Below are 14,471 nucleotides of genomic sequence, written 5' to 3'. Positions count from 1 at the left end.
CACTTGTTACTTTAATAATCATAAGCTTACATTAATTGAGCAGACAGTAACCACGAAAAGAATTTCGACTAAAATCGTTTGACAAAGAAGAGCATTATAGTGTTTAGCTCTTTTAAACTTTCCACAATGTTCATGATATTCTACTTCCAAGAAGATATTTTAATTTGAAAATAATAGTATTTAAACTTATTTGTAACACTAGAATTCAGCAGAAGTGAATATTTTACAACGCTCATTTCATTATTTATAAATAAAGAGAAGACGTTTACATAACTTGAGTTCTAGTCTATTTATATGTTTTCCTATACATCTGTTAAATGTTTTTTTACGCTTTAGAAAACTGTCTTAATGACCATAAGATTAAGCCAAATAATCTTGTATATACGAGTTTATTAGGCACTCGACTCGTCATCTGAGAGTTGCGAATTTCAATCCCCGTCACACCAAGTATGCTTGCCCTTTCAGCTGCGAGAGCGTTATAATATACAGTAAATCCCATTATTCGTTGATAAAAGAGTAGGCCAAGAGTTGGCGGTGGGTGGTGATGACTAGATGCCTTCTCTCTAGTCTTACACTGCTAAGTTAGGGACGGCTAATACAGATAGTTCTCGTGTAGCTTTGCGCGAATTTCAAAAACAAGCAAACAATTCCTCTAGTCTTTAACTCTAAATTAAGAATGGCTAACATAGATAGCTCTGTACGAAAGTAAACAAAAATCAAATCTAACACCTTTTGTCTACAGTATCGCTCATTAACTTGACCACGCTCTTAAGCCATAGTTTCTGCAGCCCATTAAAGGTGAGGCTAAATATATCAAAATGTTTTAAGTACTTGATGTTGTCTTTTGTTTAATTTTAAATATATTGTAAAGTCAACGATCATGGCATTGCTTGGACTTAGAAGTCGACATAGAACCCATTATGAAAATAAAATGGAGAGCAACCGTTGCATGTTCTCAAGTTTCCTCTTCCTATGCAATGAGAAGAAACAGTCTCTGGTTATACGTCAGCCTAAAGAGCACATATTTCATTAGTCCAGGAAAGAAATCTAAACTCATGCACCTATAGTTATGAAGCAGAGAAATATTTTGACAAAGAAAACACCGAAGCAAAACTCATATTCTCATGGCTTTCAAGTCAAACTGTGACGGTCAATCCCACTATTTATGGATTGCGATGACTAGTTGACTTCCCTCTAATTTTATACTGGTAAATTAGGGACGGTTAGTGCAGATAGCCCTCTTGTAGCTTTACGCGTAATTCAAACCAAACAATTAAAAACAAATTTCTGACCCACTGCAACCACTGACAATACTTGAATACTGCACAAATAAACATTCTTTTAATACTCAGTATTCACTGACATAACTTGTATTCTTTTGCAGTTTCATTGAATTTTACTGCCAGCTTAATAAATGTATATTCAAAGACTTGCATAAATGACCTTTTTTTAAAAAAAGTTTCCAATACACTTCTTAACCTTCTTGGCAATATTCGTTGGGACGAAGAGAAAAAATAGTAATGTTAGGAAGTACACTTTGATATGCACTATTCTGAAGCAATTGAAATTGATATCCTTGACCCACTTTAAGAGAAGCAGCTCACGTCCGGATTCTTGTGTATCAAAGAAAACAGCCTTTTTCAAGTCACGTGACAGTACGACCTTATACAGGGATACGGGTTAGATAGTAAGGCCAAAGTCATGAGCAATTCATACGTTTTTATACAGTAAATTTCATTATTTATTCATCATAAACACCTGGAAAAGTTTGTTGGTTTGGTCTGAATTGCGCACAAAGCCACACGAGGAATATCTGTGCCAGCCGTCTCTAATGTATCAATGAAAGACTAGAGGAAAAATAGCTAGTTGTCATCACCTACCGCTAACTCTTGGGCTGCTTTTTTACCAACAAAAAGTGGGATTGACCGTAACATCATAACATCCCACGGCTGAAAGGGCGAATATGTTTCGTGGGACGAGAATTCAAACTCGTGACCCTCAGATAGCGAATCAAGCGCCCTAACCACCTAGCCACAATCTGAATATGTTAATACAATGGTCCCCCGCTGGTACAGAGATAAGTCTGCGCATGTATAATTCTAAAATCAGGAGTTCGATTCCCCTCGGTGGACTCAGCAAATAGCTTGATGTGGCTTTGCTATAAGAAAAACACACACATGCTAATACAGTGCAGGCACGGCACGACGAGCAAATATTTATCACTTCTATATTTGGTTCACAACAAATTTCTGACCATGCAATCCCAACAGGAAGAGGCTGATGGGCACGTCACAAATATTTTCAGGGAAATAATATGTATAGCTAAAAAGCGTAGAGATGCAAGCTATAATAGATGATTGTATATAAACATATATTAAACAAAATCGGCACATACCAGGATGTAAGAACTTACCTAAACAGCAACTCTTCAGTACACACCCAAAGAGAAAGTGACTGATAACAAGTTGCATAAATCCCAGAATTTATGACTGAGAATACAATTCTCCTTGAAAAGAAATTTATAAAAAAGATTGTTAGAGTATACCCAGACACGTTTACGAGAAGAAAGACAGATAAGCTTCAGATAATTATAAAAATATCTTGCGTTTGAAAAATGGAAGTTTGCTGGATTAGAGCTTTATGTTGTTGAATAGCTATGACAGGATTGCGAGTTGAGTATCCTAACCACCTAGCCTGCTTTAATTAAGAGAAATTGGCTTAAAACTGGTTGCAGCTCTTTCTGTATAAAAACGCCTCACACCATTTGTGAATATTGAATTATTCGAGGATGCTTTACACTTCAAACCTTGTTTTCTCTTCATTTGATCTGTCTCCAGTGGTTAACTCCCGAGTATCTCACCATGCAGGTATAGCAGGGAGTCTTTTTACCCACACTGTTATTTTACTTCACTTTTAATGTGATGTTAACATACTTAAAAATCTATTTAAGAATACCATGTATGACTTGAAAGCCATGAGAATATGAGTTCCGTTTCGGTGTTTATATTTGTCAAAATGTTTCTCTGCTTCAAAATTGTGGGCGCACGAGTTTAAACTTTTTTCCTAGACTGATTAAATATGTGCTCCGTAGGCTGACGTATAACCAGAGACTGATTTTCTTATTGCATTGGAACAGGAAATTTGATGACATGCAAGTGATTGCTCTGCATTTTGTTTTCATAATGGTTTCTATGTCGACTTCTAAGTTCAAGCAATGCCACGATCATTGACTTTACAGTTTATTCAAAATTAAACAAGACAACATTAAGCACTTGTTTGTTTTTTGAATTTTGCGCAAAGCTACTAGAGGGCTATCTGCGCTAGCCGTCCCTAATTTAGCCCTGTAAGACTAGAGGAATGGCAGCTAGTCAACACCACCCGTCGCTAACTCTTGGGCTACTCTTTTACTAACGAATAGTGGGATTGACCGTAACATTATAACGCTCCCACGACTGAAAGGGCAAGAATGTTTGGTTCGATGGGGATATCAGGCACTTAAAACATTTTGGTATCTTTAGCCTCACTTTTAGTGGGCTGTAGAAAGTGGTTTGAGAGCGTGGTCAAGTTAATGAGCGATACTTTAGATAAAAGGTGTTAGATTTGTTTCTTTATTTAATTTCGTCCAGAGTTACTAGAGGGCTATCTGTGTTAGCTATTCTTAATTTAAAGAGTAGAGGAATTGTTTGTTTTTTAATTTAGCCCAACGCTACACAAGGGCTATCTGTATTAGCTAATTTAGCAGTGTAAGACTAGAGGAAAGGCAGCTAGTCATCACAACTCACCGCCAATTCTTGAGCTGCTCTTTTACCAACGAATTGCGGGATTCATCGTTACATTATAACGCTTCCACGGCTGGGAGGGCGAGCATGTTTGGCGCGACGGGGATGCGAACCCGCGACCCTCAGATTACGAGTCGCACGCCTTAACACGCTTGACCATGCCAGGCCTTGCAACCTTCAGATTACGAATCGAGGGCCTTAACCACCTGGCCATGCCAGGCCAACACCATTCAGCGGCAACTTATCAACGAAAAGTAAGATTTGTGTTGGTGTAACATGCGTCGTCGATTATCGCTGGTTAGACCATGGTGATCGAGAGCTTTACATGCTTACGATTCTTCATTTTGATTTAACAGAAGGAAGAAAACTAGTACTCAACACCAATTTTAGAACTACAATTGTCTGATCAAGTAATGAGATTTACCTGCCACCTTTATAATGTTCCGACGGTCTCATAGTACGGAACAATTTTTCTTCATTGTTTCTATTTTCCAGAAAAGAGACGTGCACCAATAAACAGTTGGTTCACAGGCCAAAGTGTTAAGAACTGGACTACACTTAGCTTGTTATGCACCCCAGTGTCACATCGATATATTTCGTACCATTATAAACTGGGCCTTGGATATCAGTGGTGGACAGAGTACAGATAACTCTTTATGTAGCAACAAAAACAACAATCAGCCTGTTACAGGAGTAAAATTGAGTTGTTGTTTTTTTTTGTAGTTGTCGAGAAGTTCTAATTTACTATTAAAATTAAACGAATTCTAATGTTTTAAAATATTTAATTGCTAAATTTGCGAAGAAGAATAAACCTAAAAATGGCAAAGTGCGCTTCATTTCTTTGTTTTTTTTTTATATTTGGAAAAAATATTCAGAAAATTTCGAAATGAGAAATGCTTATGTTATTAACAAAAAACAATGAAGTTAAAGAGATATATATCCGTGATTTAAGTTGTTTTATTTTAGAGTGCAGTCTATTATCTGGTATTTTCAACCGGAATTGCACCTCATGAGACATAGGAGATGAAGGATCAACTCAGAGACCCCATCACTAATTTAGATCTGACCCAATGAGAAAGAAAAATCAGTCTACACGGCTACTCTGAACCGAAGAACAGAGTTAACTGACACTGTTATAACGCTCCAAAAACAAAAGTGCGTAACGTGTTCAGCGCTATATTGATACTTGAACTTTGGACCTGCGGGTCATAGCCCGACACGTTAATCATTAAGCAATTCAGCTTGGATTAAATATGACTCACAGCTGAAGTACTCAAACAAAATTATATGTGAAAGTTTTAACTAAAACGTTTTAGAGCGATTAGAGAATAAGTTTTATTGATACTCAATGTTACAAGGTTAAAAGAAACATAATAACATTTGTTAATTATTTTCTTTGTGTCAAAATTGTGCAAATATTCTAATCAGTTTACTTGTATATGTAAAAACTTTACTTTGTTAGATGTTCGTTTTCAAGTGACAACTATGTTTAATAGTTGTTGTAATACGATTTAGTCAACTCATTTGTTCGTAGCAAAGCTACGTTGGGCTACATGCTTTGTCCACCGCGGGGAATCGCATACCGTATCGTACCGTTGTAAGTCTGCAGTCTCTCACCGCTGTCCGATGAGGGCATTAATCAACTCAAATTTATTCATATTTAGTGCTGATTTATTATATTTTCTAATTTATCTGTTTGTTTGTTGTTGAATGTATAGATAAACGATGAACTATCTATTCTATTCTCACAGCGGGAACTATAAACCCAATTTTTATCGTCGTAATTCCTCATCTGTGGAAGCAATTTATTTATAACGATTTCACAAAATTAAGTGATATTGCTTTAAAAGCTAATACGTTTCCATAGTATTTTGATGCTGATAAAAAAAAAAAAACTCATTTGAAACCACTGGACAATTTGTGTTGGATTAATTTAAAACGGAAAAATAACAAGATATCTGTTCCAACGCAAACAAGAAACGTTAGATTAAAGTCACTAATATATGAAAAATACATTTCTGAAAGTACTTTTGTATCTTAAGGTACGAGCTTGAATATACTGCAATCCTGTTATTATCATGACTGAAATAAATGATACAAAATAAGTCTTTTACTGAGATAAATCCATAAAATATTTTTCAAAGTTCATTTCGGTTTCTACATGTATTTATGACTTACTCACTGGTCGAATGTCTCAAGGTCGTAAGCATGTGCCAATCCTTTAACACAGATAAAGGCTACATACTCCAACTGACTGATGTGTATGTGTTTCTCCACGGGCTTTTTAGAAACTAGTGTATTCAAATAGTCAGACATAAATAGGTGCACCTGGACTTGTTTAAAACTGTTTATTTGTTTGTTGAATTTCGCGCAAAGCTACACGGGGGATATCCGCCCTAGCCGTTCCTAATTTAGCAGCGCAAGACCAGAGGAAAGGCAACTAATCGTCACCACCCACCGCCAACTCTCGGGCTACTCTTTTATCAACGAATAGTGAGACTTACCGTCACATATCAGCCCACGGCTGAAAGAGTGAATATATTTGGCGCAACGGGGATTCGAACCGGCAACACTCAGAGTACGTGTCGAGAGTCTTAACCACCTTAGCCATGCTTGGCGTTTAAAACTGTGCATAAACTGCTGGTTAAAGTATATAATCTGTGGACTTGTGGGATATCTGTCTTTGTTTCACTAGAGTGACTCAATAGCTTAAACAAAATATTTTCCATAGTTATGAAGTATGTAATCTGTAGAACTGTGGGATATCTAAGTTTCTTCGTTTTGCTAGAGTGTTTAAGCAAGATAGTCAAATATTCCAGTCTCCAAAATATCCCAGATACCTTGAAAATGATTCCTGCCATGAGACTGAAATCGATCTTAAAGGTTGCTAATTATCATTGCCCTCCTCTCATCTTTCTTCTCTCCCCTCATCCCTGATCTACTACCCGTATTTCTCTTTTCTCATGTATTTTAAACTCCAACATTCGAACTATATCTTTGTTTATTTACTTAGTGAATGATGATAAACCCCTTCTACAACCTTGGGTGGATCTTTTACTTTAGAGTTCCTGCTTTCATTTCTTTCTTAATATTTCTGCCTGTTGCTCCCCTCAGTCTGCTGGAAACCGGTTTTCGATGCCTGTGGTGGGCAGAGCACAGATAGCCCTTTGTGTAGCGTTGTACGTAATAATGAACAGCAACTGTCTATTGTTCTTGTTGATTCCAGTAGCTGGACAATACAGAATTGTGGAGATAAGTGATCAGAAATATGTTAATGAGGACAAACCTGGCCAGTTTTTGTAACAAAACAGTGTTTGGTAAATAAATACATTTTGTTTTTCAAACTACACTTGTGTTACTTGTTTTATTTTATTGTTAATTTATTCTTCGCTTAACATTCCCGAACCTGAGATTTACTGGATCTTTAGATTTTTCTGGGGAATCTATATCTAATACCACATGATTTAATTTATCTTTGTAGACTTTGGTTCTGCTTCTGAACAGTTTAGCATTATTTTACTGAGCTAGTAGCATTTAAAAAGTAATAGGATACTATGTATTTAATATATTCTGAAAACAAGTATGAATAGCTAAAGCTAATTGTGTATGAAACAATCTTAATTAAAACGTTTTATTGTACCTTTAATGTATAAAAAAACATACAACTTTTCAACTTCGAAGCTGTTTCTATTCTATTTAGTTGTTTTATGTTAACTATAGATAAATATTAAATTACTTTCGGGGAATTGTTAGCCTTTTCAATACTGTATGTTTTGTTCTATTTATTGAATTAGTTGTATGTACGTATATATTCTTACCACAGATTAAATATTTTTCAAGTGGTTTTATTCCATCGTAGTGCTCACTTTGAAATATTTAAGTGTATATTCTGGAATTTTTCCAAATGGTCACGGGTGCAGCCTTTAGTAAATAGAATGTACCTAGTTGTAGATTTGCACAATTCATTGCCTCAGGTCAAGGTCACACACCAAAAAGGGCATTTCAAAGATATTATACTTGTCTGTTTTTGCTTATGTCGCTTCTCTTCCTTGGTATACGGTTAATCCCGAGAGAACGGGCGATGCAGAGATTTACATTGGTTAACATAAGCAAGAAATTTATTTCCATAAACATGACTTATGAGGTTGACTTCTGGTTGAGGTAATCTACAACTGAGAGATAACGTACTAGGACACTATTCTAATCAACACCGCGAAGTTGACACTACCACAACAAACTTTGTATCAGTCAAAAATTTTCTGTGTGAACTTCGATGTAGCTAGGCCATTTTTATTTTGACTACAACGCGCACAAAACACTAGACATTTTGTTAATTTTAGTAAGTATTTAAACATCTCTTTCGGTTTCTCTGTACTTGCTGTCAGTATTCATACTAATCCGCTTTCAGCTTTCTTTTTAACTTTCTTTAAGACTACTTAAGGGCTGAGACAGCTGTCCCTAATATAGAAGTGATGGACTATAGGGAAGGGAAGCTAATCAACAACACCCATCGCCAACTCTGGCGATATATTTTATTAACAAATAGTGGGATCGAATAGAAGAAACTGATTTCGATCCCGTGGCGGTGAGTCAAGCGCCATAACCACCAGACCATTCTAGGAATCTTCTGCAAAAATAAACAAAAACACGAAAATTCATTGGCAGCAGTTTAGTTTTGAAGGAAAGTAAACTTTCCCAACTGGGGTGTTCAGGGATATTAAGGTCTCTATTTGTCCCGCTAGCGGTAGAAATTTTGTTGTTATTTTTGTGAAGTTGGATTTCATTTTAGGTCGTGATTGTTTATGTTTTGCTCAGTTGATATTTGAGGTTGTAGTTGTTTCAGAGAAGTGCGGATCAAGGTAGCCGAGAGAAGACAATCAGTGGCATGACGATGTCCGCGTACGGTCAATGAAATGACTTGACGAAAGAACGAAAAGAAGCAAGACGACAAACATCCATCAAATGTCCCGTGATCAGGGTCACGGAGTGGCTGGGATCAGTAAATCCAAGTGCCTCAGAACTTGCTGTGACTTTAACAAGACAGGCTCTGAATGTTCTACCTGTTCTGTGCACAAAACTGAAATGAAGAAAGACATAAATAAATATTAGTACCTGAAATGGTGTGTTTGTGAAATGTGGTTTGTTGTTGTTTTATGATGTTTTGGGAGCCATGTATGTGTTGTATGAGGATATTGTTTTATGTGGGGCGCTTGTCATGGTGTGTAACTTGGCAGTTAAGGAGTTTCTTTTTTCTCTTTCATAATAGTTGTAAGCTAATGTTCTAAATCGTTCCTTGAATAGTGGTATGTTGCAAGCTTCATGCGTGTAATTGATTGGACTTAATTTGAGTAGTTTAAGAGCCAGGATTAGGATTCTGTTTTGTTGAAGTTGTGTTCTGGCGATGTTTTTTTGCATGTTGTACGTAATCTGAGCGCCGCATTCGATTAAGTACGAATGAGTTCTTTATAGATTTTAATGACGGTATTAGGTGTGCATCCTTTATTATTTCCTGTAATAAGTTTTAAGTGATAGATTCTCTTGCTTACTGATTTGTTTATGATTTTAAAGTGTTGTGTCCAGGAGAATCGTGTGTCAAACGTTGTTATTCCAAGAAATTTTGCATAGGAACTTAGCTTTATTCTTCAAGCAAATGCGTTCAAACCTCTTTCATGATGACGAGAAGCTCACTTGAAGTAAAAATATATTCTAAAGACGGTTGGTACGGGTAATAAAACTTTAATCAAAATAAAGTACAGAACAACGTTTCGACCTTCTAGGTCATTTACAATGAGTTAACAATGAGAGTTTGCAATTGACTGTTGCTGGGCGTGTCTTAGGGTCAGTTGCAAACTCTCTTTGTTAACCTGAATATGACCTAAAAAGGTAGAAACGATGTTCTGTAGTTTATTTTAATTAAAGTTTTATTGCCCATACCAACCGTCTTTGGAATATATTTTTACTTCAAGTGGGTTTCTCGTCATCATGAAACTAGTTACAAGTATACAAAAACACTGGTCGTTAAAACTACACGTTTTAACTGACGTAAGTAAGAGTGAATAAGAGACTGACGATTCAGTCTATGAGCCAAAGTATGGAAACTGTTGACTTAACGAAGACACATCGTCTTACTTAACCCATTAACTTGTTTTGAGCATCGTGTTGAAAGATTATGTTTTTTAAACCTTGGCTACTACATCGTTATAAGTGACACGCAGTCCTTCGTTGGAAAGAACACTGTTAAAATTGTATAGATAATTATAAAGTAAATTGAACTTTATAACTTATTATAGATCGATTTATATTATTATTTTCTGAGAATTTTACAACTACTTTGACATATTTATTTTTTCTATCACATCGCATTACTGCAGTTTATATAATATCAAAACGTCAAATAAACCTACACACGATGAAAAGTTAAACGGTTGGAAACAAACAAGATGATGAAAGTCGTACATTCGGAGCAAACATGACGTCAGAAAATGACTCTGAAGCATGTAAACATATAAAGAGGTTTTTCAAGGACTTTTTGAAGCAAGTTATTCAGAGATTGTTGTTCATTTTTGCCCCTTCCCTCGCCGTTATATCGCTTGTTAATAAACAAGTAACTCGTTCTTTAAGAGAGTAAGCACATCCAGGTTTCTCTAACCTTTACATAACAATTTCCCTGTAAAACACATGATCACCCACGGTTGTTAACGGTTCATTATGGAACAAATTACTTACAATTTACACAAACGCTGGAGTTAATTGTATCAACCTTTGTATCCATTTAGGCAATGTATAAGCTATAGATATTGTTAAAATTATCAGTGTCTATGTAAATGGCTTAGGTAATACTCAGTATGTATAGCTTTTGACCTTATAAATACAACTAATATTTGCATCGTAATTGAAATATTTATGTAGTCAAATCAGAAAACTGATAACTGCTGTATGCCATATTAATTAAAAGTTATATAAAGTTAGTCGTTCTTCTTCTTAAATACCTCAGTAATTTCAGCTTAAGTCCTTTTTTACACAAATTTTATTTTATAAAGACATTAAAAGTAGTGTGTGTGTGTGTGTGTTCATCTTATAGCAAAGTCACATCAATCAGGTAATAGATCCCCTGATTTTAGCATTACAAATCCATAGACTTACCACTGGGCGTGGCATGGCTAGGTGGTTAAAGCGCTCGACTCGTAATCTTCGGGTCAAGGATTCGAATCCCCGCTGCATCAAACATGCTCGCCCTTTCAGCCGTGGGGGCGTTATAATGTTACGATCAATTCCACTATTAGTTGGTAAAAGAGTAGCCCAAGAGTTGGCGGTGGATGGTGATGACTAGCTGCTTTCCCTCTATCCTTACACTGGTAAATTAGGGACGGCTAGCGCAGATAGCCCTCGTGTAGCTTTAGGCAAAATTTAAAAACAAACAAACAAATAAACTTTCCACTGTCCCTGCGGAGAGCAGATGAAAAAGTAAAAGCATAATCACATGCAAAATTTCGATCATCTTCGAGACAGCACTTATTTATTTCAGAGATACAGGATTTATTTTGTTTGTTTAGAATTAAGTACAAAGTTACACAATGGGCTATCTGTGCTTTGCCCACCACGGGTATTGAAACTCGGTTGCTAGCGCTGTGAGTCTACAGTGTGCCACTGGGAGGCTACAAGATTTCTAAGATTTCTTGACATTTTGTTACAAGTTGTCATAACTTACGAGCCTAGTGCGCCTGATGGTAAACGTGTGCGGATATTGAATTCGAGGATTCAAGGTTTGCGAACTGCTGTCATAAAAACGTGTTCTACACTTTGGGACCGTGGGTGTTCCATAAGATCAACGGTAGAACCTATCAAACAATTGTAGTCAAAGAGTTATTGATGGATGTTTTTCACTAGTTTTCTTTCCTCCAGTCAATCAGTTCCAAATTAGTGGTGATTTTGCGCGATTCTCCCGAAATAATTTAAAAGAAAAACAGCGGAAGTTTTAAAAGCACTGTTAATATACATCATACATTTTATCCAGATTCCTTCTCTAAGTTTATCGCAAAAAACAAAAAAATGATTCATCAGTTCTATTTGGTTATTGGTTTCGATGGAGTTATACAACTTTAACATCCAAACTGTTCGTAGTGTAAGCGCTTAAATTAGTTATAATGTGTAAATTTAAATGTTTTCTTGAATTAATAATTGATAATGATCCTTGTTCATTAATAAAATTTGGTGTATACACCAAGTCAGTGTAATGTGCATTTTATTTCCGTTCATCCTTTTATTGCTGTTGTTGGTCTTCTGCTGTTTGGTGTATACACTAAGTCAGTGTAATGTGCATTATTTCCGTTCATCCTTTTATTGTTGTTGTTGTTGCTGGTCTACTGCTGTTTGATGTATACACCAAGTCAGCGTAATGTGCATTTTATTTCCGTTCATCCTTTTATTGTTGTTGTTGTTGCTTGCTCTTCTGCTGATTAAATATTAAAAATGGGACATATTATTTCTATTATTTAATCTCTATTAAACACCCTTGGTTGTTAATTGTTCATTATGGAAGAGCTTAAATGTTTAAAAATTTCTACTAGAATACTTGAACATATATTACCAATATTCAAGCTAATTCAGTCAACTTTTATATCCATGTATCTATTTTATGAACTACAGATGCTGCCAAGACGATCACAATCCGTTGCTTTGGATGTCGTAACAAATTTACGTTGTTGTTATGCCAGTTCATGAATCCAATACCATCAGCAAGGCCTGGCATGGCCAAGCGTGTTAAGGCGTGCGACTCGTAATCTGAGGGTCGCGGGTTCGCATCCCCGTGGCGCCAAACATGCTCGCCCTCCCAGCCGTGAAAGCGTTATAATGTGACGGTCAATCCCACTATTCGTTGGTAAAAGAGTAGCCCAAGAGTTGGCGGTGGGTGGTAATGACTAGCTGCCTTCCCTCTAGTCTTACATTGCTAAATTAGGGACGGCTAGCACAGATAGCCCTCGAGTAGCTTTGTGCGAAATTCAAAACAAACAAACAAACAAACAAAATCATCAGCAAAATTTTAGGTTTTGTGCAAATGAATTCTTCAAACGACTGGAAAGAACAAACAAGCGCGTGGTAAGATTTAATCGGAGAAAGGAATACAAAGATTACAAACAAGATAATACAGAATAGGTCAAATAGTTTTATCAACGGAATGAAAGCAGTTATGCTAGTGACTCAAGTTGGGGTTATCAGTTTGTAGGTATCTCATGCAATATTTACATTTCTCCAATACTTAATGAAACAACGGAAACAAGGACAAATATAACTGTTTCTAGGCTTAACTGTCTTAACAAACTGCTATAGAATTAACAGTGATTTGTTATTAAAATTTTAATTCTCTTATATGCCTGAAGATTTGCACTTTTATAAATATTGTGACGTCAAGACTGGTTTGATTGCACCTTGTTTTTCAAATAACTTCTTGAATTTATTTGTTGTTCATTTATAGGGGAATATTTATTAGAAGATGACAAATCTTTTCAACACCCCATTTCCCTTCCTCAAGGGCCAGTTCCTCAGCGGAAAGTTTCGATACCTGTGGAAAGCAAAACACAGATAACCCGTTGTGAAGCTTTATGCTTAACAAAACCCAAACCAAACCAAGTCTGTTCAATATGGGGAAATGTTACACTTGCTCACATTTCTCTATATTTTTATGGTTTATTCTCTATATATTTATGGTTCTTCTTTTAATATAACAATTTAAGGTCCGCATACTTGATCAGAAACCAGATTTCAGGATTTTCCAAGGAATGTCCAGAATATAATATCTGGACCAATAAATAATAATTACCTAAGAGCTCACACCCCCAATGGCACAGCGGTATGTCTGTGGACTTACAACGCTATAATACGGATTTCGATACCGTGGTGGGTAGAACACAGATAGCCCATTATGTAGCTTTATGGTTAATTACAAACAAACAATACTTCAGGGCTAAGTCTTACTCAGATTTGGCAGAAGTATAATATTATTTAAGCCTTAATACATTTGCTAACTAAGCAACTATTAAATGGAAATATAAATAATATGCTAGAGTTATATTAAAATACGTTTAAAAATATTAAAATTCCTGAGAATACAAAGCTTTCTCTGATAAACAATGAGCAATTAAACTCAAAAATACACACAGTGTAAAAATCACTGGGTAAAATAACATGGTAACAATCATGCAATTAGAACAATTGTACAAGTTCACAACCTTATATATTAAAGCAGGTGAAATTAATTTGCTTAGTTTACTATAATCTGAAAATGACGAAATATTATTCCACTTCTTACACCCTGAGATCTGTCTTACATAAATATTAAGGATCGTCTCATTTGCTTATATATAGTTGTACTGGAAACAATATTTTGTACAACTAGTTAATATATGCGGGTTATATATAACATATTCATATAGTGTGACATTTTATGCTTTTAAAGAAAACTCGAAATAGTGAAAGCCATGAACAATAAAAGGCCATAATTATTGTATACATTAATTTCGCAGCCAACTGTTTTCCAAAAGTTAAAATAATGGACGTTCGTTGTTTCAGTTCGGTTAATTTATTTATTTTCTTTGACCTGAGGACCAATTTGGACTAATTTTGGAAATTAGTGTTAGTTTGTTTTTATAAGCTTCCACATGGTTAAAAATTACTTATATCACTGCCTGTCAAGAA

General features: G+C 35.7%; 1 protein-coding gene across 2 annotated transcripts in view; it reads right to left on the bottom strand.

The window, feature by feature from the left end:
- Nucleotides 1-7,610: 7,610 nt before the first annotated feature.
- LOC143249165 (CUGBP Elav-like family member 4) overlaps nt 7,611-14,471 on the bottom strand; it is a 489,962-nt gene continuing 483,101 nt past the window's right edge. For both annotated transcript variants that reach the window (XM_076498610.1, XM_076498609.1), the window contains one exon: nt 7,611-8,856. The gene's annotated coding sequence lies outside the window, so the exon portion shown is untranslated. The remainder of the gene's footprint in view (nt 8,857-14,471) is intronic.

This window comes from Tachypleus tridentatus, chromosome 4 (genome assembly GCF_004210375.1).
Source record: "Tachypleus tridentatus isolate NWPU-2018 chromosome 4, ASM421037v1, whole genome shotgun sequence".
Taxonomy (NCBI): domain Eukaryota; kingdom Metazoa; phylum Arthropoda; class Merostomata; order Xiphosura; family Limulidae; genus Tachypleus; species Tachypleus tridentatus.
This window is presented reverse-complemented; position numbering and strand designations above follow the sequence as displayed.